Raw genomic sequence first — 11273 nt, 5'->3', positions numbered from 1 at the left:
AGAGAGACACACACACACACACAGAAAGACACTCAGCTGGAGACAGAATACCCCCAGGAGAAACACCCCCACCCCCAGAGAGACACATACCAGAGATACACTGATACACAGTCACGCCCAGATAGATATTCACCAAGAGACATACACCCCTCAACAGAGAGACACTCACCTGGAAACACAAACACCCACCCAGAGAGAAATCCAGCCGGAGACAAACACACCCAGAGGTACACACACTCACAAAGTCATCTAGAGACTCTCAGTCTAACCCAGGTGTACACACACTCAGAGATAGACACATTTATACCAAGAGATGCTCAAAGAAACAGTCCCACACACACAACAACAGATACCATGAAACACACTTACCTAAAGACACCTAGAGATACAAACATACATAAAGCGACACACGAGTGGAGAGACAGAACCAAAGAGCTACATACCCCACAGATACAGATAAGATTGCCCAGAGAGGAGAGCAACCTTGCATAGAATCCTAGGTGTTTCTGAAAAATAGGATTTATATGCATTTTGAGAGGCAAAGAATAAATAGGGATAGTCAGCATGGTTTTGCGTGAGGAATTAGTGTCTTACAAATTGATTGGGTTTATTGAGAAAGTAACAAGGAAGATTGATGAGGACAGAGTGGTAGACATTGTTAGTTAGACGTCAATAAAGGTTCCACATGGATTAATTAGTAAAATTAGATCTTGTGGGATTCATGGTGAGCTTGCCAGTTGGGTACAAGATTGGCTTAACGGCAGGAGACAGAGAATGTTGTTGGAGGGTTGTTTTTCAGAATGGAGGCCTGTTACCAGCGGTGTTCCCAAGGATCAGTGCTGGAACTACTTTTGATTGTCATTTGTGCAAATAATTTAGATGAGAATATAGAAGGCATGGATCTTTGCAACGAAAAGTACGTGGATGACACCGAAATTAGTGGACAGCGAAGAAGGTTGTCTAAGATTACAAAGAGATCTTGATCAGTTGGGTCAATCGACTTAAGAGTGGCAGATGGAGTTTAATTTGGATAAATGTGAGGTCTTGCATTTTGGTAAGACAAATAAGGTCAGGACTTATATAATTAAAAGTAGCATCTTGGAATAGAGAGATCTGGATCATAATTCTTTGAAGTTTTCGTCAGATGTAGACAGGGTGGTTAAGAAGGTGTTCAGTGTACTTGCCTTCATTGCTCAGACCTTTGAGTATATGAGTTGGGATGGCGTGTTGAGATTGTAAAGGTTGTTGATGAGGCCTCTTCTGGAGTTCTGGTTGCCCTCTTATAAGAAGGATATTATTAAACTGGAGAAGGTTCAGAAAAGATTTACCAGAATGCTGCCGGGAATGGAGGGTTTGAGTTATAAGGAGAGACTGGATACCTTTTTCACTGGAGTGTAGAAGGTTGAAGGGTGACCTTTTTGAGGTTTATAAAATCATGAGAGGTATGGATAAGGTGAATGGCAAGTCTCTTTTTCCTCTAGGTGGAAAGATTAGGGCCATACTTTTAAGTTTAGAGGAGAGGGACCTAAAAAAGACATGAGGGGAAACTTTGTTTACACAGAGTGGTTCATGTGTGGAAGTGGTGGATCTGGGCATAAGCCCTTCTTCAGGTTTATGCCCGAAACGTCAAATCTCCTGTTCCTTGGATGCTGCCTGACCTGCTGCGCTTTTCCAGCAACACATTTTCAGCTCTGATCTCCAGCATCTGCAGTCCTCACTTTCTCCTCGCCTATTTTCTAAGGATCTGTATCTCTCTGCTCCCTGCCCATTCATGTGTCTGTCTAGATAATCTTAAATGATGCTATTATGCCCGCCTCTACCAGGCACCCACCACCCTCTGCATAAAGAAATTTCTGCACATATCTCCCTTAAACCTTTCCCCTCTCACCTTGAACTCAGGACCCCTAGTAATTGGGACTCCCACTCTGGTAAAATGCTTCTTATTGTCTACCCTATCTATACCTCTCATAATTTTGTAGACCTCAGTCAGGTCCCACCCACCTCTGTCTTTCAATTGAAAGTAATCATAATCTACTCAACCTGTTTTCATAGTTAGTGCCCTCCATACCAGGCAACATACTGTTGACTCTCCTCTCCACCCTTCCAAAGCATTCACATCCTTTCGGTAATGTGACTACATTTGGCAGTGTGGTTGACATGGACTGGTTGGGCTGAAGGGTCTGTTTCCATTTTGCATGACTCGTATGTTTCAGTAAGATCTCCTCTCATTCTTCTAAACTAAGATGACTACAAGCCAAACCTATTCAATCTCTCCTCATAAGAAAATCCCTCCAAATGCAGGATCAACCTAGTGAAACTTTTCTGTATTGCCTCCAATATCAGTCAATTTTTCCTTAGATCTGGCGTGAAAACAGTTCAGTATTCTAGGTGTGGTTTTTATAGTGCTTTGAATAGTTTAGGAAAGAACTCCCTAGTTTCATACTCCATTCCCTTTGCCTATCACTTGTTGAAATTGATTGCTAGCTTTTTGTGATATATGCACACTGACTCATTCCTAAATCCCTTTGCTGCAGCTTTTTGTGGTCTTTTCCTTTAAATTCTGAGATAAGGAAATTTCTTCACTTAGAGATGAGTGAGCCTGTAGAAATCACTACCATAGAAGGTAGTTGAGGCTAAAACATGATGTGTTTTCAAAAAGTAGGTAGATATAGCTCCTGTGATTAAAGGGATCAAAGGTTATGGGGAGAGGGATGGATTCAGGTGTTGAGCTCAATGATCAGCCATGACCATATCGAACGTAACAGCAGGCTCAACGGGTCAAATGGCCAACTCTGCTACTATCTTCCAAGTCTCTATGTAAATATTATTCAACACCTCTTTTCCTGCCAAAATGCGAACCTGAACCTCACATTTTCCCACATTATATTCCATCTGCCAAGTTTTTGCCTATTGACTTGTCCACATGATTCATTTCTATCAACTAAGTCATTAATAAAGATTGTAAATAATCATGGCTCTAGCACTGATCCCTATGGCATTCCACAAGTTACAGGTTTCCATCCTGAAAATGCCCCCATCCCGACTCTCTATCTTCAATTAATTAGTCGATTCTCTATCCAAAATGACATACTACCACCATCACAATGGTCTGTTACATTAAAAAGCTTCACATAAATACCTTATTGAATATCTTATGGAATTCAAATATTTTGCATCTACTGGTTTCCCTTTATCTGTCCTGCTAATTACCTGCTCAAAATTAGACATGATTCCCCTTTTGTGAAGCTACCTATGGGTCCCTGTGTATATTCCATTAAGTTTACATGGATCTGTTAAGAAAATAATTTGGGGCTAAAGGAATGCTGGCTCTATTTCTAACAGTGGTTCTCAACCTGACTTCTCAGGACCTTTTTATAGTTTGCATGTTTGGATTAGATATAGACTATCAATTCTTTAGTTGATTTGGCAATTTAGATTTGTGAAGCCAGACAACACAGTACAGGTGAGTTTCAGCGATGTCAGTGGATTTCAGGTGGAGGAGAGGAAGGCGTATGGCTGATCTATTGCAAAGGGAGATACAACAGGATTGGGACAAGGGGGAGTACAAGGAGATTATCACTTACAACAACAAAAGGGTAGCAGAAGATACAAGATAGGACTTTATCCATTGGAATTTGGATAGGTAGGGGTGAAATTAATTAAATAGTATTTCTGCTGGTTGATGAGCCCAGGTCTTAGTGCATATCTTTCAGGAGATTAGAAAACACTTCCATCTGCAAGACGGGATAAATATTGTGAACTCTTTCCCCCCAGAGGCAATTATAGCTGGATCAATGGTGATTTTACATATGATCTTGGTGGATTTTTGTGAACTGAATATCCAAGCAGAAGTAGTCATGGCAAGTAATGTAGAATTGTTTCTCTCTTGATTGTAATTTCACTAAGTTCCTCCCTCCTGTTTAAGCTTTCACTAGAATTTTTTTTGTATCCTTCATAATGAAGATAGAAACAAAATATTTGATGATTTCATCCACCATTTCCTTATCTCCTGGTAACTCATTCTCACTCTTTGGATGACTACCCATGCACTTACTAATTTCCCTTTCAAATACTGTATAAACTACCTTGTTATCTATGTTTACATTTTTTTCATCCAGATAAATGTGAGGTGTTGCATTTCTTCTATTCTTTATATTCTGATTGAGCTTTCGACCTGCTGCTCCTCTTTGGGCAGTAATATGTTTTATTTTCCTCAAGTGTAGTTCTTTCCCTAACTTCTTTAGTTTTCCACAGTCAGTGAGTCCTCCATTTAGAGTTTTCCCTTTATAGTAAGGATATGCTTATTCTCAGTGTCCTGAAAGAGTACCTTAATTATTTTTAATCGTTCATGGGATATGGGTGCTGTTGACTGGGCCAGCATTTATTGTCAACAATTATTTGCCCCCTAGATTTGAGTGGCTTGATAGAGCCATTTTAGAGGATGGTTAAAAGTCAATAATATTGCTGTGGCCTGGATTCACGCATAGGCATAACCGGGTAAGGCTGACAGATTTCTTTACCTAAGGGAAACCATTGAACATAGAACCATAGAGATGTACAGCATGGAAACAGACCCTTCGGTCCAACTTGTCCATACCGACCAGATATCCCAATCCAATCTAGTCCCACATGCCAGCACCCAGCCCATGTGTCTTCAAACCATTCCTGTTCATCTACCCTTCCAGATGCGTTTTTAAATGTTGCAATTGTACCAGCCTCCACCACTTCATCTGACAGCCCATTCCACACACACACACCACCCTCAGCATGAAAATGTTGCCCCTTAGGTATCTTTTATGTTTTTCCCCTCTCACCCTAAACCTATGCCCTCTAGTTCTGGAGTCCCCCACCCCAGAGAAAAGACATTGTCTATTTACCCTATCCATGCCCCTCCTGATTTTATAAACTTCTAGAAAGTCACCCCTCAGCCTCCAATGCTCCAGGGAAAACAGCCCCAGCCTATTCAGTCTCTCCCTATAGCATTCCCCTCCTCCAACCGTGGCAACATCTTTGTAAATCTTTTCTGAGCTGCTTCAAGTTTCACAACATCCTTCAATAGGAAGAGACCAGAATTGCACGCAATATTCCAAAAGTGGCCCAATCAATGTCCTGTACAGCCGCAACATGACCTCCCAACTCCTGTACTCAATACTCTGACCAATAAAGGAAAGCATACCAAACACCACCTTCGCTATCCTATCTACCTGCGACTCCACTTTCAAGGAGCTATGAACCTGCACTCCAAGGTCTCTTTGTTCTGCAACATTCCCCAGGGCCTTACCATTAAATTTATAAGTCCTGCTAAGATTTACTTTTTCAAAATGCAACACCTCACATTTATCTAAATTAAACTCCATCTGCCATTCCTCAGCCCATTGACTCATCCGATCAAGATCCTGTTGTAATCCGAGGTAACCTTCTTTGCTGTCCAGTACACCTCCAATTTTGGTGTCATCTGCAAACTTACTAACTAAAACCACTTAAGCTCACATCCAAATCATTTAAATAAATGACAAAAAGTAGTGGACCCAGCACAGATCTTTGTGGCACTCCACTGGTCACAGGCTTCCAATCTGAATCCAACCCTCCACCACCACCCTCTGTCTTCTACCTCTGAGCCAGTTCTGTATCTAAATGGCTAGTTCTCCTTGTATTCCATGAGATCTAACCTTGTAAACAAGTTTCCCATGGGGAACCTTGTCGCATGCCATACTGAAGTCCATATTGATCACGTATGCCGCTCTGCCCTCATCAATCCTCATTGTTACTTCTTCAAAAAGCTCTATCAAGTTTGTGAGACATGATTTCCCACACACAAAGCCATGTAGACTATTCGTAATCAGCCCTTGCCTTTCCAAATACATATACATTCTGTCCATCAGGATTCCCCCCAATAACTTGCCCACCACCGATGTCAGGCTCACTGGTGTATAGTTCTCTGGCTTGTCCTTACCACCTTTTTAAATAGTGGCACCACGTTAGCCAACTTCCAGTCTTCCGGCACCTCACCCGTGATACAAATATTTTAGCAAGAGGCCCAGCAATCACTTCCCTAGCTTCACATAGAGTTCTAGAGTACACCTGGTGAGGTCCTGGGGATTTATCCACTTTTATGCATTTCAAGATGTCCAGCACTTCCTCCTGTGTAACATGGGCATCTTTCAAGATTTATTTCCCTACATTCTATATTTTTGCAGCAATCAGTAATTAGATTAGATTAGATTATTTACAGTGTGGAAACAGGCCCTTCGGCCCAACAAGTCCACACCGACCCGCCGAAGCGCAACCCACCCATACCCCTACATTTACCCTTCACCTAACGCTAGGGGCAATTTAGCATGGCCAATTCACCTGACCCGCACATCTTTGGATTGTGGGAGGAAACCGGAGCACCCGGAGGAAACCCACGCAGACACGGGGAGAACGTGCAAACTCCACACAGTCAGTCGCCTGAGGCGGGAATTGAACCCGGGTCTCTGGCGCTGTGAGGGTAGCAGTGCTAACCACTGTGCTACCGTGCCGCCCAATGGTTACCATTACGTTAACTTTTAGTTCCAGATGATTACTGAATTCAAACATCCCCATCTGCAAATATGGGATTCAAACCACAGTATTAACCTGGTGTTCTGGATTACCTATCCAGTCACATTAGTAGCTATGCCACTGACTTCACTGGCTCCCTTGTCTGTTTCTATGTTTCTGCTAACCTAACACCTTGTGTAATATGCCAATTCACATCAGTGAGTTTAGCTTTCATTCCCACATAGATGCTGTGAGAAACTAAGCTCACACACTTCAATTATTTCAGTCCGAGACAAAATCTGAATTAGTAGTGTCCTTTATTTTACTCTTGCAAGAGGGTGTGAAGTCCATTGTCTGTCTGTGTACAAGGCAAGGGACTCACACACCGAATTCAACGAATACTCGATATTTATATAACTTGGTTCCTATATATTTTTTAAATTTCATTGCTCCTCCCCTGTTTACATCCTCCACCTCCCTAAGACCGGTACCCATTACACCTGTTTATCTCTTGCCTTATCCGGCCTTGTCTATGACAAAATGCTTATTTCTGGCCTCACAAGGCCATTTGACCTCATCCTGTTGTGGGTCATTGTTAGGCATATCCTTTCCTTACCATTATCTACTCCCTCCATCTGTTCATTCCCTCACAGCGTCTTATCGTTAAGACCCTTTTAAGACCGTTAAGACCCGTTTGTTCCTGTGTTTTCTGTAAAAGAGGGAAACAGATGTTTATACCTACTGTTTGTACAGGCGTATCTAGCTTAACTGCCTCTCCTCACCGCATCTTATCTCATCGCCTGTATTTCTACCATTGTTTTGCAATTCTGTTTCTTACTTACATACATATTTAGCTAATGCAAAAAAAAACAATTATGCATTTCCTCCACATAGTTTCTATTCTTGTTGACTCAGCTCTTGGCTGAAACAGTTACACACTGGTGTGAGTTCATTTACTTTGTATAAGCAATTATAATTGCAGAAGTAACACTACTTTACCTATATCCCACAATTTCCCCTTTTTCTTTAATTACCATTGTGTTATCTTCTGCATTTTTCTTTTAAGCATCGCCCCCGAAATTCGCAAGCATCATACCGGAGATTTCATCCATCTTGGTCTCACTCATCCCCTCATTATTTAGTCGATAAAGTTCCTCTGCCTGATTCCCTTTTGGGGCATCTGTTTCATTAAGGCTGTCTCAATCAGTCTTTGGGTGAGCCCTCGGATACAGGGTATGATACAACAGCCAATGGTCGCCAATACCCCGACTACTATTATCAGGGAAGTAAGGATGGAAACTACCACCCCCTTCCATCTTCCAAACCAGGATTCAAGCCATCCCATAGAGATGTGTCTACTCCTGAATTCTCAGCCAGTTCCTCTGCTAGGGTAGTCAATCCTCTTAAGGCCCGAGTAATTGAACCATCAGGTGCAGTGTTATTAGGAATAAAGGTACAACAGCTTCCTCCTAACATCACACACACACCCTTTTTCTGCCAAAATCATATCAAGGGTCATTCTGTTCTCCCATGCCATCCTACTTGTCGCATCAAGCTGTTCTGATATTCCTTGAACCGCATCTCTTGTATAATTTATAAATCGCTGTTGATTATAGAAAATGTAATTTATCCAATCTACATTTTTATTAATTGTTACCCCTCAAAAGAGAGCTGACTCAAAGCCTGCTGCAATCTGGTTACGAGCCTTGAATTCATCAGGTACCCCCCTAGGGACTCCTACCGAATCGAGATAAATCCTGTCATCGAAAGAAGTGTCTAACAGTGATCTCTTACCCCTTCCCTGTTTCCCTACTATCCTTTCCTTCTCAAATGCCAGGGTAAATGGAATTGCCAATTGTACAATTGCACATATCCCTCTCCAATCCGGAGGTAGGGTGGGTCTCAATATTTTGCCTCCACAATACCACCACAGATCTGCTCGGGGAACCTTTAGTGCTGAGTAGTTCCCTCCCTTGTCCGTTTCGGTAACATTTTTAATCTCTGTACATAATTTCAGCTCCCCCAAATCTCTAGACCGACTTGTACCTCGTCTACGCACACACAACGTGTAATTTCCAACTGCGGCAGAAAATGTGGAGGGAACTTTTGCATCTTTCTTCTCCAAGGAAGGGAACATCAGAGATAGGGAGGTACAATTCCTATCATTCCATGCAGTCTCATCCTGATACAGGGCTATCATACATTTCATGCCCTTCCTGTCTCAATTCCACCCGAGCGGAAAGGGAACCACCTGGGCCACTGGCCTACCAGAGGCACATGCATAGCAATTGCTTTTGTTCAGACTTTTTACAGTATACTTTACCCATTCAACCCAGGCATTTGCATCTCCGTACCCAGTTTCTATTTCGATAGTCTGTTTCAAGAGCTTTATCTCTATAATTTTTACTACTTTAGGATCAGCAGGAGGAGTGAAAGGTTGTATCTCATTATCCAGTAGTTCCGCCCGTTTTCCCTGTCCTACGCTAATTCGAAAACAACAGCCCGAGAAATCCTTCCTGTTTGCTTTAATTTCCATCCCAAATGTTTCATTTAATTGTATCTCATAGGTTCCCCCCCTTCCCCAACCCCAGAATTGCTTCATGCCATGTGGTTTTCTTTATTGTCAGGTATATTGGGTTACACTTTTTATCGGGACAATCGCGAGCTGGTCAGAAGGGGGTCCAGTGTACAGTGACGAGACCATTATACCAAGTACCATCCCCAAGACCATCCCCATAGGACTTAAGATATATCTCAGAGCTGCGGTACTGTCTCTGATTTTCTACATCCCAATTTACTAAGCTGCATGCATCGGCGTCTATTACTTGTAGATTATCAGACTCAGGAACCGTTAATAATACATATGAAAATGATATTTGACAAAATCCCAATACTAAGAGAGCTAGTATCATAACTCTAAGCATTCCCAGTATTCTAAAAATCATGCTGAAGCACAAAAAGACTTAATATACAATCCTACAGAAATAATCCCACGCTCGCATCGCCACTGTATAATCAGTTACTCAAAGCCTCTTTAGTCTGAGTTTCAGCGGGTCTTGCGTTGATTCGGCTGTCCAGACCTCTTCCTCAACTGGAGATTCCACTGGCCCTTTGATCCGAGTGTAGTGAGTCCAGCCTTTCTCCGCCGTCCTTATTGCCATTACGGTAGTCAAAAGAGCTTGGTATGGCCCTTCCCAGTCCGGCTGCAATTTAGTCTCTGTCCATGATTTTACCCAATCTCCCAGCCGGATGGGATGAACGGTGAATTCGAGGGGTGGAGTCTGTGCCAATAACCCCTGTTTCCTGAGGAAAGACAAAGAGGAGGACAAGCCCAGTGTCTTTCAGAACAAATCTTTAGTTTTGGGAATTGGCAATTCTCCATTCGTTCCCAGATAAGGTAATACAAACAAGATTTCTTAGGGGGATAGTCCCAAATCTTTCCTTGGGGCTGTTCGTACTCGCAAGAGAGCTGTAGGTAAACATTTGGTCCAAGGGAGTCTGGTTTCTATTATCAATTTAGAGAGCTGCCGTTTGAGTGTTTGGTTCATTCTCTCAACCCTTCCTGATGATGGCGGGTGCCATGGAGTATGGAACTCCCAGGAAATTCCCAATCCTTTCATTACCCCCTGTAACACTTTAGAGGTAAAATGAGTTCCTTGGTCGGAATCTATATGGTTTACTAGCCCATATCGGGGAATTATGTGCTCCAATATTGTTTTAGACACCCCACTCGCAGTGGCAGTCACGGCCTGCACACACTCAGGCCATCCCTGGGATACTGGATCCAATAGCTTCGAAAGATATGCTACTGGCTATTCATTCCTCCTCACCTCTGGGTTAATACTCCCAAAGCCGCTCCCTTATCTACAGTAGCAAAGAGGTGGAAAGGCTTATCTAGGGAAGGTAAAGCTAACACAGGGGCATGGATCAGATCTCTTTTGAATTCCTCAACCAGTTCTTTTTCCTCATCATCCCAACTTAGACATTTTGGTTCCTCCTCTAATAGTTTGAGATATAATTTCTTAGTCTTTTGAGCATAGGAATCAATCCACAATCTGCAATATCCCGTGAGTCCCAAAAATTTACGTAACTCCCGTTTAGTCCTAGGCAGCGGCATCCCCACTATTCCCTCTATCCATTCCGGGCTTATCTTTTGCTTTCCCTCACTAACTAAATGTCCCAAGTATTTCACTTCCTGCTCCACATATTGTAATTTGTTTTTAGATACTCGCAGTCCCTGCTGGCCCAGGAAATTCAATCATTTGTTAGTGGATTCTACTACTCTTTTTCTTCTTTTTCCTGTTACTAAGAGGTCATCTACATACTGGAACAGGGTAGTTCCCTTGGGGCTGCTAAATTTCTCCAATATTTGTTCTAATATCTGTCCAAATAAATTCAGGGATTCCGTAAACCCCTGGGGGAGCACAGTCTCCGGTATTGCTGTTTCCGTCCTGTCCTGGGATCTTTCCATTCAAAGGCGAACAAATTCCTACTTTCCTCCGCCAAGTGACAAGCCCAAAAGGCATCCTTTAATTCTATCACACTAAACCATTTGTGGTAATGAGAGATCTTACTTAATAACGTATAGGGGTTTGGCACCACTGGGTGTCTGATCTATACTATTCGATTTAATGTTCTCAAATCCTGCACCAATCGATAAGTTCCATCAGGTTTCTGCACAGGTAGGATTGGGGTATTATAAGGAGACATGCATGGCTCCAACCATCCATCTCTAATCAGTCCCTCAATTA

The sequence above is a fragment of the Hemiscyllium ocellatum genome, chromosome 31 (assembly GCF_020745735.1).
Source record: "Hemiscyllium ocellatum isolate sHemOce1 chromosome 31, sHemOce1.pat.X.cur, whole genome shotgun sequence".
In the NCBI taxonomy this organism is placed as follows: domain Eukaryota; kingdom Metazoa; phylum Chordata; class Chondrichthyes; order Orectolobiformes; family Hemiscylliidae; genus Hemiscyllium; species Hemiscyllium ocellatum.
Note: the sequence above shows the minus strand (reverse complement) of the source record.